Source organism: Amphiura filiformis, chromosome 12 (assembly GCF_039555335.1).
Source record: "Amphiura filiformis chromosome 12, Afil_fr2py, whole genome shotgun sequence".
Classification (NCBI taxonomy): domain Eukaryota; kingdom Metazoa; phylum Echinodermata; class Ophiuroidea; order Amphilepidida; family Amphiuridae; genus Amphiura; species Amphiura filiformis.
In genome coordinates, this window is record NC_092639.1 from 26545782 (window position 1) to 26558102 (window position 12321).

Below are 12321 nucleotides of genomic sequence, written 5' to 3' on the forward strand. Positions count from 1 at the left end.
AGCGTGACATGTGTACAGTACAGCTATTATAGAGGCTAAGGTCTGGTGCAGAGAGTTCATGGTTCGATTCCATTTAGGGAAATTATTAACCATCATCCATTACTGCATATAAATTGTTGTAGAGCAGATGAAGTGGAGGACAAAGATATCGCAGTAAGTCCCACCCAGGTAACGCACGGGGTAACGCATAACTGCACGTACACTTTGCCCTGGATATGTCTGAACACGGTCAATTAATATGATTAAGAAATATACAGGTATAGACGCGCAGTGCACGGTGGCCGATCGGGACGGGCTCCGACTAAAAATCGGAAGGTTGCGGGTTCGAGCCCCGGCGACGCCATCGCGTGCCCTTGAGTAAGGCACTTTAACTCGATTATTCCTCTCCATCCAGGTGTATAATTGGGTCCTAACATTCTTAAAATGTCCTAATCGCTAACGAAAGAGACTCCGTCCTCCGTCCTCACTCCTCCATCCGCACTCCGTCCTGTAAAAATGCAGGTTCGACTCAGGTTACTCAGAACAGTATTTATCTAAAAAAGTAAATGTTGTACTAGTTTCACCTCAGTGCATTGTCAGGTGGGTTGGAGATAATGCTAAGGATAAACACCATCAGATCATAAAGCATAACGACTAAATTACAGAGATACACTTAAAAAGTCAATAAACCGTGTAAAAGAGGTGAAACAAACAGTTAATAATATATAATCATGGTAATAATCAGTAATAATTGAATTATTATCTATCTCAAGTGGAGAAGACCACTATTATCATGATTATAGCTAGTCATTGCGTCATGCATACTGAAGTAAGTTCGATCAACCGGTGACTATAGTCATGATAGTCAGACTATAGGACTTTGAAGGGCACATGTAAGGACGCATTTCAGATCACCATCTTCATACAAAATTATCTTCATCACTGCCAATGAAATAGTAGAGACCAAAAAATGTTATAACTGAGCGCCTTAAGGGATCTGGAATGAGCGTTTTGAGCGTTTCGACAGTATTTTTTGTGGGACATGAGAGCACATCAGGCATATCGAATTGCATTCTGAATACGAAGAATGTCTTTCTGATATCAAATAATTTTCATTTTTTTAAATTCACGATATAGGCCTAATACAAATTTTATGACAAATTATTAAAATTTGATATTTTTTACATTTTTGATATATAACAGTCCTCGAAGTAAATTTTATAAATCTAATGATATATTCTTAAAGTGTATGTATAGCTGGGAGGAAAAGCCGACGATCAATTGAAAATTTTGACCTTTCATATTGAAGATATGGATTTTTCCCCCCAAAAGACCGAATTTTTGTTGGTGTTCAAACTGTCCAAACGTTCATACCCCATCTATTTCTTTTGCATTCCATATGAATAGCGGATAGAAGGACAAACATAACAGACTGCTAAGTGCCAGAAGTGGGTAGGTGCAATAGCTGCCCTGTGAACATTTGACAATTTACACCAGTATATTGTACTCATCTGCACATGGCAGCTACACATGGCAGCTATTGTACTTACCCACTTCTAGCACTGAGCAGTCGACACGCTCCTATCCCACAGGACTACAATGTATGGTACAGGTGAACTGGCTGGTCCGGACAAAGGTGATAAAGATCCAGGTGCTTTTCAAGCTTCAAATATACATGAGTGTTTGTGCATTTGACATTCAAAAGGTCATTAAAAAGAGGGTACCATAGTGATTTATAGTGCGCTATGTAGTTAAGAATAAACCCAAAAGCGTGACAAGCCTCAGCACACTTCATAGGAATTCACCACAGCACTGACCACTGTGGCCCAAGACACCGGCCCAATACACACCCTTACACACCATAAAACCATTTACTGAGCAACAATCTTCAGTGGCGTAGCGTCATACATGTCATAGGAACACGGGCGTGCCCCCATCATTTCATTCGGCTGCGCAGCAGGCGACTACAAAGTTTCTACATGTACTACGATCTGAAGCCAAAGTGGCAATGGCATCTGACAGTAGAAAGTTGTCGAAATCCCCCCAACAGTTTTTGCACATAAGACAAGTAGGATGTTCTTTGCCTTTCAGGTCTTCTTTTACTATGTAATGGGGTGTAGAGAGCATATCTTCTGCATGGTTCATCTTCCTGCATCCTCAGGATATGTCCCAGGAATCTTAGTTGTCGTGATCTGACAGAGTTGATAAGAGGCACAGTGTTGGTGATGGTATATACCCTTTCATTACTAACATGGTCAGTGTGCTTGATGTTCAGCATTATCCTGTAACATGATGTACCAAAACCGTTGATCTTATTTTCCATGTCAGCAGATATCACCCAGGACTCGCAGCCATAGAGCAATACTGTAACACAAGTGGTGTGAAACAGCTTGACTTTCGTTGCAACAGTGATTGTTGGACTTCTCCACAGATGTTCCAGTTTCCAAAATGCATACCAAGCAAGCGGCTTCCGTCGGGCCCCCAATCGATTGCATAATTTAGAAAATCCCACAGGAAAATTGCCGAAAAACGGCTTGTGCCCCCCCCCAGACCCGGTGCGCCACACCCACTCCCACCCCCATATGATGACCCACGCTGCGCCATGATCTGGAACATGCCTCTCACACCCTATACATACCACAATAAACCACTGCAGCAAAGCATATCAAAGGATAACAAAGACAAACAATCGGTTTATATTTCATTGTCCAGCTATTTCATTGTCCGCTCTCCCCTACTACACCCCTGGCCAATTGTGTGCATATTTTTGCATTTTTCTCAAAAATTATAACGCATCGGTGACAAGTAAGATATTTATATTATAGGGGCAAGGACTACAACTACTGCACTGAAAATTCCGCAACTCAAGGCAAGTAGTTATTGATTTATTGATCAAATATTGGGTTTCCCTCATTTTTGACTGTAACTCCACAACTGCTGTCTGTGCTGAAATAAATTTACCAGTGCAGTAGTTGTAGTCCTTGCCCCTATAATATACATATCTAACTTGTCACCAATGCGCTATAATTTTTGAAAAAAATGCAAAAATAGGCACAAAATTGGGCAGGGGTGCAGTACCCCCTTAAATTGTAAGTTCCCCTTAATTTCAAGTTAGCTCAATTATGACGTGAACAATTAACCTGATTAACCGAGACTACGCCGGTGTAAAACTCATAGGGGTCAAAGAACTGTGTAAATGTGTTTGCGATTATTGTCGATTCGGCCTTATTTTGGTAATTATAAGGCCGAATCGACAATAATCGCAAACACACTTACACAGTTCTTTAACTCCTGTGAGTTTTACACCGGCGCAGTCTCGGTTAATCAGGTTAATTGTTCTCGTGAGTAATTAATTGTCGGGTGACTACACTCTCCATCAATGGACGGTAATATTCACTACTTAGATAAAGGGTTTCTGACCGAAATTGTAATATTTTGACCCCTTGTTTCTGAAAGAATTCTATATAGTTAATATCTCTCATTTCTAAATAATGGTATCACAATAAATACCATGCATTTTCAATTTGTATGATGTGTCATCTTTGTTGTAGCTGTGTATAAAGTTGTTTTGTTTCTCAGGTGAAAGTTAAAACTGAAAGTATTATTCTATAGCGTATTGTTGGATTTTAATTATGGTAATTTAAAGAGGTGACTGCACTGATTTATAGAGATATCAACATGATCAAAATGTCGCACGCGCAGTGACCTGACTACCAATGTGCTAAAATGATGGGCCATGTCAGTATTCAATTTTCCTATACATTTTCACATTGCGTGTGAAGTTTATTTCTGTCCGGATGATATCCCAATTAATTCCATTTATTTATTTATTTATTTATTTATTTATTTATTTATTTATTTATTTATTTATTTATTTATTTATTTATTTATTTATTTATTTATTTATTTATTTATTTATTTATTTATTTATTTATTTATTTATTTATTTATTTATTTATTTATTTATTGATTGATTGATTGATTGATTGTTTGATTATTTTATTTATTTAACCTGGGGTAACCAATCAATGCACTGGCATTGTGCTCTAATGGTATTGTTGAATGTCCGAATTCGAAAATTCTATAACAGTTCAGCATGTTGCTACGACCATAGAGAGTAGAGAGATGCTATACGACATGATAAAGTGCCGTCGAGCACTTGATTAAATAAGTAAATAAATGGAAAAAATTAAATTTCCGCAATCTTTGATAAGTTAGCATTGATAGGGTGAGCAAGGAGACAATACCAGATATTGCAATACACCAAAATTGATAGTAAAGTTCAATTAAATTCATTATTATGTTTTGATGGATCCAAGTTGTGATAATATTGCATCCAAAACATAATAATGATAAAATTGGATGCATTACGCCCACTACTCATTGGTCTCGCTATGAGTTGGTCTCGCTATGAGTTTTAAAATATTGGACGAGACGTAGTCGAGTCCAATATTTTAAAACTCATACACTCTTGGATCCATCAAGAGATGCTGATAGCAACCATCCACCACTTCGCTTTTTCGGTGTAACACTTGAAGAAGCTAACAGCGTGGACCTTCTAGGTCTTACATTGAATGCCCACTTGTCCTGGAACCAAGTAGTCACCAAAATGTCCAAGACAGCCGGTCAGCGACGGACTCCTCAGAAGAGCTTCTACTCTACCTGCACAGAGAGCCATCATCTACAAGACATGATACGATCAAAAATGGAATATGCCAGCAGTGCTTGGACTGGTGCAACTCCCAATTATAGTTCAGCTTGATTCCATCCAAAATAGAGCTAAGCGTGCCATTGGTCTGCCAATGAATGAGTATGAAGATCATCGTATACAGCCATTGAGCCACCGCAGGGCAGTTGGAGCAGCCACCCTCTTCCATCGTATGTTAGGAGGCCCCTGAGTTATTATGCCAGCTGATGCCAAACATCCATGTCCATGACCCCAGGTTGCGACGGTCTCAGTGAGATCCCATGCCTAGCAGTGGCAGTCCCAAGATCAAACCTTGTCAGCCATGAAAGATCATTTCTACCATCTACAGCCTTATTTTGGAATTCTCTACCTGCCCAAATTCCAGCCATTAGATCGAGGGCCAGCTTCAGCAGGGAGGTTAATCGCTTTCGGGGTGTTTCCTCGTCAACAGCTTTTAAATGATTTTTTTTGTCTCTGCTGTTAATGTCCAGTTATGCCATGTCGTAAAAAATGGGGGGTCTTATAAGCTAATGTTCTTAATGGGGTCCATGATGTTTATCCAACAAAGATTGTCCCCACAGTATTACTGAAATACACAGTTCACCACAAGAATACTGACACGCGCTGGGCGTTTGTTGCTTGTGACCTTGAAAATGAAAAACAACAGACGAATGCATGAGCATGATCATGATGATGAGACGTTGCTTATTTGCGCCAAAAAGGAAAGAGGAACGACTACTTGCTTCCACAAAGTGGCTGTAGTGTTACTGTACTCCTTTGGCAACTTGTTGCAAGGGGCAATGTAAGATCCGAGTGCATGACATTTTGCAAACTTATCTTGTTCCTATAGGCAGCAGAGATCCTAGGATTTCGAGGCAATCATTATCCTGTACCGGATTGACCATCCAAAAAGTAACTCGAGAAGCACTTAAGACGGATCCAACTGGATATGCTGGAGGCACATTATTTCTTTGGCTGCAGCCTGTATCAAATTTGCCATTTTCATTTGTATAGATGTATAGTACAACTTTCATATAAGTCTGAAATGACAGCTTAATGCTCGGATCGAGTTTGTATATTATTCTATACCACATTTATTGCATTTTATTAATAACAGGATAGTACTTTTTGGGAGTTTAATTTCGCTTGTTTGTGATTCGATAAACACAAACTGTATTTTGCACATTTGTGACCATTTAGGAAATTTGTCTTTAATTTTCTGTTATTTTACCAGACATGTTATTTAGAAATGTATCATTTTCGTCACATGCAATTCATAAGACAGATCATATCAGGGTCGGATCACGTATATATTTAACATGTTTTCAATTGATAAACAATAACGACTAGATGTTTTACATGGCTTTGACTGTAAAGCAATGTAACTTCATGTATAATGTATCTTATCTTTATCTGTTATCAGGTGATTATATAGTAAGATTTTCACAATGATAACACGATAAAAGCTGAAAAATATATGAGAAATGTGTGGGTTTTGGGTGTTAAATACGACTTATCTGTTCCATCTCAACACGAATATGAATGAGGTGAAAAGTGTAAAATGCACGGTGTGCGAAGTTCCGATACCGATACCATCAGAAGGACCAATTCTAATGGAAAACGTCATGTATGGGTAAGCTTACCTATAGGATGGTATAGAACTAGTCGGGTAATGGAACTGATCAAAGCAGATGAATGAAAAATGGTATCCCACAATACAATGCAACATTTGTGACGAAACAATTGTCTATGAGTCTGTTGAGTGCACTTTCCTTGATTAATTATACATGACTGTCAGGCCCGTACGCAGGATTTCATTTGGGGTGGGAGTGCTGATTGGGGGAGGGGCAATTTTGTGAAAAGTGGACAAAATTTGGACCTTTTTTTGTCCAAAAATGCACCCCCTGCGTACGGGCCTGATAACTGTGCAACAAGCTTAGCCCATAATACCGTAGTTGGTCAAAGTACTGAAAGTAGTAATGATAGTCATGTTTATAGTAATTTCTGTAAATTATGTATATGAACGTTGATACCTATTAAATTTCTACATTATTTCGAGACAAAAATTTTATATACTTTTATTGTATGAAAGGTAGTCCGAAGTGTTTATCCCGTGTTTATAATACATGACTTCAGGTGTATTTTAAAGTCCACACGCCATTTACTTTAGTAACTTGCATATTTGCATAATTAATTCACGTTGCCAATTAAAATTAATGTATATTAAAATATGTGGATTATTAGAAGCCATTTTATAGGGACCCTTGGCTGTGAAACTGCCGAGATTATTAATGTATTGTGTTTTAGCAAACTATTGGCAAATTACACGAGTACTTTTCGTCGTATAACTCATAAACTATATTGACTATTTGGAAAATAATAAAACACACGCAAACTTTTTACACAATACATGTTGAATAAGCGGTACATTTATTAGTTTACTTTCTATTTAGACTTATACTCATTTTCTGATTTTAATCAAAATGCCTCGGCCCCAGTAAACATTTGTGCAACGTTATTGCCATGTCTTAACCATGGTAATAACAATATGTATAGATATCCCTGAGAATAACCGTAGGGCATGCTGGGAAGATTTTGAATTACCTTAAGTGATCAAAGGAAGTTCTATTGGGCACAGATATCCCGATATTTTGTCAAAAGATACAATCCTCTTCTTAAACGATTCCATTTCAATTACTTCTATTCAGATTGTCAATGATGACAATAGTCAATCAACTTTTTACATGTTCTTTAAATGATTTTGGAACTAATATATGATAAAAAGACTGATCGATTATGAATTTTATTTTGCCGAATTGTTTAAAGAAAAGAGTAATAATAATAGTTTTCATTTCTTTCACAAAATCCATTTAAAAATTTTACGGATAGGCAGTCACGTCATTAACAATGACCTTTTGAAATGAATACGATCATGATATAACGGTGTTTAAACATGTTTAGAATTGTCTCATGAAGTGATCAAACGACGTTTACCGATGTCATTCATTTATCACATGAACATGTTTCATGGTTTTCGTTTATTCATTCTGAAAGTCCATCGACATTCACTAGGATCCACAACATGTTCATCTATCAGGGCACAGTTCTTTAACCCCAATGCATTTGTACATTCATCAAACGACCTTAAAACATTTGGGTACAGAAACTCATACTCTGCAACTTAGGTTAAATTTTGCACTATTGAGTGTTTAATTGAGGTTATTGAACTATGCCATTGGGATGAGGCCATTGTGGTCCATAGTGATTGTGATAGTTTCTTCAGACATTGTGAAGGTACTTTTAAATATACGCTCCCATCGCCTTCTCCCTCTTAGGTTTGATTAGTCTTGGCTAGTGGTCAGGCTTCCTAAGCCAGGAGGCTAGCCCTATACCATGATACCAAGTTGATCCATTTTATTAAAGCCATATTATAACATTTCTGTAAAAATAGATTAGTATTTATTTTCCATAAAATGTTAGCTTTTACTGTCAGATATGTCCCTTTTAATTTTGAGCCGAACAAGTGAGGTAAAGCATAGAAAATTGAATTTACTACATGCACTAGTGCCCATGCATGTTACTCCCGCGGTTGTAGTACGGTACGATCCTCGGCTGGGGGTGTATGTGTATCCCGCGCACGCCGTGTACGTACTGTGCATACGTGTTCGACTAATATTTCCATCGTAATAATAAAACGCCGGTTCCATCGTTTTATTCAAAATCTCGGATTTTGACAAAACTACAACACCCAAAGTCTTGATTTTTGCAGAGTATCTTTATTGACTAATCGAGTAAAAACCACTGAATTTAAATTTTTTTTGAGGGCGTTCTCCTCAGCGCAACAAATGTTATAATATGGCTGTAAATGTGAAATTATAAGCACTGGTATAATAAGACTAACTTGGCTCAAGCAAGTAAGTAAGCAAGAATGCAAGCAAACAAGCAAGCCGGTCAACCGGTGGTCGAGTTTTGATTTCATCCCTTATGAACTTTCGATCCAGTAAAAATATCTACTAGAAACAAAATAACAAAATTATTAATCGTGTGGAAAGGATCACGGCCGACTGTAGACATGATATTATTGCGTGATTCTGTCTTTCCGTATACATGAGTATAGCCTACAGGCCTATGGATGCAGAGCGTGACAGGTCCCAGGTTCGATTCCGCGCGGTGGTAAACTTGCTGGAGTAGGCCTATTGACTTGGAAAAAAGTCTTAATATAATTAGCAATAGCTGTAGATTAAATTTAGACTTCAACTCTTTGAACAAGTTCATTAGGAATGTAGATTTCAACTGTACATTTTGTTCATTTGGAACAATTCCTACGAAAAACGAAGTTTTTAACTCACGTTTTAATGACGTTTCACCACTACACTAGTGGCTTCATCAGACTGGTAACTCATCACATCTGACTGCTTCCTTTTATGGGTAACATGAGACACCGTAGAGGGCGTGATGATTTGGTCAATGAGTGCGAGACTTCAACTCATTTAGAGTTAGGTATGACCATGAGCGACTTCCGTGATAGGAGCCATGTATGCACACGTAGCTCGCAGTCGGTTTTGAAAAGGCTGTTCATCCCTGACTGTCTCACCACGTACATGTGCCGACGGAAATAAACTTCACAAGAGGCTTTCCAGGGTTGTCAAACACCGCAACCTATCAATTTAAAAAATCAGTACGTTTCTTTCTAGGTTAAAGACTTTTTCACGTTTCAGAATCAATACAAGAGTGTTTTGAAATGGGTCATACTATCCTTGTCCTCATAGATCAGACTCATTATATTTTATTTGTGATAGTTTCTGATGATTGAAGATCGGCAATATGGCACGCTGCCAAAATATACAACTTGGAATACGAATATATCAGAGGCGTCACGTACCAACATTTTGCAGAATGAGTTCGTCACGATCTAGATCGTAATGTCCATCGCTGGTCCTTTACTCATACTCAACACAAGTAGGCTACAAAGTAACTATAAGCAAAGACGATTGCCTCTTGGCTGTAAACATGTTAAATAATATAATATTATATGCTCATATATAGGCTATATAGGCCTATCAAATCAAAATTTTGTTCACTTTGCACTAACACATCCGAAAAAAATCAATGGTAAATTGCACCATGTGTATAGTAATACTAGTAAGAATAGCCTTCCTAGATGTTCAATTCAGAGTCACTAGGTCAAAGGTCAACCGGAAGTGTCGCCATTTTGAAAGGGTAAACGGCTGAACTCCTGCCATGGCTTTGCCCCTGGATCCTACACAGGACCAGCATAATCACTCCCTGGACTCGATGACATAGGATCAAGCAGATAGTAATTATTCTGTGGTAGGGTTCAGGGGCAAATCCCTGGCAGGAGTCCAACTGGATTACCTTTCAAAATGGCGACACTTCCAATTCAAAATGGCGTCACTTCCAGTAGACGTTTCAAAAGAGAAGGCTGATTAGGGTTCTGCGTCCATGGATGGTGCTGAATGGTTTATAAGGTCGTGAACCACATTGGTTATGGTGGCACTATGTGCATGATCAGCGAATTCCTGTGAAGTGTGCAGAGGCTTGTGGGTTATACTAGTACATGTCCATAGCGCAATAATCATTCAAAAAGTTCAAAAAGTAATTCTTCATTTAATTTTTCATAAAGAAAGTATATATATGTTGGTGTTTACAAACCAGCAATCAAAGGAAAAGTTCAAATTCAGTTTTAGGATTTCAAAATAAATAATATTTATATATATTTATTGTATCAACAATCTACCCTGATCCATAACACGCGTTGTTTCCGGTGTCAGGTTCGTATAGTTGAACAGATTATTGAGGAATATGTTGTTTTACTCACTCGACCAAAAGTATGCTTAATCAAAAGAATCAAGAAAACAGAAAATGTTAATGTATGCATTGCACTGTAATATTATGATACAACTGGATATCAATAATAATACTAATAAATAATCGTTCGTTTCCGGCACAGATCATTCAGCATGTTCAGATAATGTTCATTCTGTTCAAAAATATAACAATCAAAAAGAAAAACAAAAATAATTCATATAGATGAATAAAATAAAATATATAGTGCACAATCCCAACCTATACAGTTCCGGTCCCGATTATTTTTCCGTAACAACGATGCGACGTAGTAATCTCCCGCACAACCCTATTTAATAAGCCCAATCGGCATTGGAAGTTTGCAATGCATTGTGGGACAGTTTTTGCAGTTTTAGGACACTTTGTCCTTTGACCTATCGGGAAAATTGCTGTAATTATTAATAATTTATTTGTTATTGTCATAATGTTATCATTAAAAATATTTAAATAATTAATTCATTTAATAATAATGTTTTTTAAGTTTGTTTTGATTCTAGTAACAAGTTTTAAATTATATTTTGTACGCACAAAACCCGAATTTTCCAGATAGGTCAAAGGGCAAAGTGTCCTAAAAAAACCGGAAGTTACAATAGCGATTTGGCTTATTAGGGTGGCCCTCATGGTACACCGTAGTTAGGGTTAGTAGTCACTAACTTCATGACTTAGGAATAGGATCCTCATTATGTATTCATTGGTAATAATAATATTATAGTATACCGCGTGTAAGCGCTTTATTCTGTAATCAATAAGTATGATAAACAAACGCAATTCTGGCAGAACGACTCGTAGCATAGTAGTATAGCCTCTGGACTATGGATCCATAGATTGTTGGTTCGAACCCTGTTCAAATCCTGGTAGATTTTTAATTATGATAAACTCCTTTATATTTTGTTAAGTACGAGGAAATAGTAATGGTAAAAACATCAAGGCTCCTAAAATAGAGTGATGGAAATGTTCTTACGGAAAAAAATAATCGCGTCCCGGCCCAGTCCTCTGCACACATAACATAACAGATTTTCGCTTATCACTGTTAGTGTTACCAGTGGTTATCCAAGAAACACCATGATGAACTACTTTACAACATTCGGGGATGCAACTCAATGTAACGTAAGCGCAGTCTCTTATTCTACCTATATAGCACAATACAACCTAGTACTGTAACCGTACGGATAAACCATGACAATCCTTGTCCAGCATGTCCTATGGAATTTCAAGCTAGCTGAATTATTTTCATGAGAAGCTTTTTCAATATTACCGGGGCTCGAACTCTGGACCTCTTGTATTGGAGATTGATACCTTATCAACTGAGCGCTAACTTGACTGCATCTTGTCAAGATTAAACCTCCTGGTTTATTCAAAACACAATTTTGCCTGAGGTTTGTGATAATTATTTTCTACCCATGGTAAAATTAGAGTGTTCAGATTTGGATTGGGAGTGGTGCCCGTTATACTCTGCGTTATCCATATCAATCCACATAGCAGCTTTATGAACACGTTTTCTTAGATTTTCGTTTAAACATTTTAGTTTATTCGAAAACGTTTGACAATTTTGCATTGCCATCATATTTGAAATAAACACATTTTTTTCCTTCAAAATTGACAAAAATCCGTCGGATGCACGCGACTCCCGCTTGGATGGGCATAAATGAGGCTTAAAGCAAGTTGAATTCTATTTGTTTGAAAACTAAGAAAGGTATAACTTGCATAAACAAACCTGGGTACGATTCCGTGCGCAATTGTATGCAGTGGGGGATATGAATATTTTTCGAACCTAAGACCATCCATCCGAA